This window comes from Macaca fascicularis, chromosome 2 (assembly GCF_037993035.2).
Source record: "Macaca fascicularis isolate 582-1 chromosome 2, T2T-MFA8v1.1".
Taxonomy (NCBI): Eukaryota; Metazoa; Chordata; class Mammalia; order Primates; family Cercopithecidae; genus Macaca; species Macaca fascicularis.
Genome location: NC_088376.1, coordinates 24753151 through 24754666, shown reverse-complemented (window position 1 = coordinate 24754666; position 1516 = coordinate 24753151). Strand labels below are relative to the sequence as shown.

Here is a 1516-nt window from a genome sequence, read left to right as displayed (position 1 = left end):
CATTGGCAGAGCCCACTTCAAGCTGGTTATTGCTCAGAAAATATTCCAGGGCCCTAAACCCTGAACGGGCTGCCTTTCCTCAGAGCCAGAGGGATCAGCAAAGAGGACCTGCCTTTCTGTTCTTGATTGTTTTAAGAGAGCCACGTGTCCAATAATTAGGTTCTGTGAAAAAGGAGAGAGAGGGGGAGAAGAAGAGAATCCTAGAACGCAATGTGCTCCCCTTAGCTTGCATAAAATTGTATAAATAAGACTTCTCAAGGAGCAGTTTAGAATAAAAAAAAGAAAAAGGAGTTGTTTGCTCCAGAGTGTGGTGCGGTGAGGCTGAGTAGGAACACGTGGATATAACTATCAACTTTCATGGCCAAACAATCCTTCTGCCATGATTTGACAGCAAATCACCTCCTTACTAGGAAGTGAGTTTCATTTCAAGCTCTCATAAATAAAAAAAAATAGGGCTATAACCCTTTTATGGAGTGAGTGAAAAATGTTTTGTGTAGGTAATTAGAGCATAAAGTAGAATTCACCAGGTGCTTTTATATCATTTCCATAAAGTTTTATTGAATTAAGATAACAATGTTTTGGATTTATATGTCACATTTCTTCAGAGGGAGCAAAGCACATTCATATGTATTTCCTTGATTTTTAAAAATCCCAGTGAAGTAATACCCAGAAGGCACTATCATTCCTGTAAAATAAAGTCTACATGTGAAATGTTTCCCTTCTCTTTAGTATACTAAGAAATGTTTGAACACTGTAAGAAATGCTTTTAGTCACAAAAGAATGCCCTTATAATTGGTAGGAACACTTTAATTTTATTATGTGATACAGCTTTATAAACTTCTCTATGGCTGTATGAATTCCAGCTTTGAAGCTGCACCTTCTTGAATCCTACTTTCTTCATTTAAACAGCAGTTTCAAAAATACTCTTTTTGAATATTTAAAAGATCAGAGGAACTGTTTAAATCCCTGTTTAAGACAGGAACATGATCGTGTAACAATCCCCCTCTTCAACAGATGCCCTAAATATAAAATAATTATTGCATTTTCATTATAAAAAAAGAATTTATTAGACACCATTCTAGTCACTCTGTTGAGCGATTTAGAAAACGGTAGTATTAAACCTCTTGGGGGTTTTACCAGAGGGGGGAAAAATTAATAGAATCAAAGATGATCAGGGGGATGTGTAAGTTGGAGTGCAAATGTGTTCTTTTTATGAACATGGACTGCTGCACGAATTGTGTGTCATCTTTGTGCAGGAGCCATGCTAATCTCTGTATCATCCAATTTTAGTATATGTGCTACAGGAGCAAGCTCTTGTGTTCTTAATGAAGAGGCTTTCAAAATTGAGATGTAATTTACATGCCATAAAATTCACCTTGGTAAAGTGTACATTCCAATGGTTTTTAGTACATACATGAAGTCACACAACCATCATCACTGTCTTCTCCCAGAGCATTTCATAATCCCCAAAAGACACTCCGTGCCCATAAGCTCTCACTTCCCATCTCCTGACCTC

The 1516-nt window shown here is 37.1% G+C and overlaps 1 pseudogene; it reads right to left on the bottom strand.

Moving 5' to 3' along the window:
- Positions 1 to 1212: 1212 nt before the first annotated feature.
- LOC123572016 (U6 spliceosomal RNA) lies at positions 1213 to 1310 on the bottom strand (annotated as a pseudogene).
- Positions 1311 to 1516: the final 206 nt, after the last annotated feature.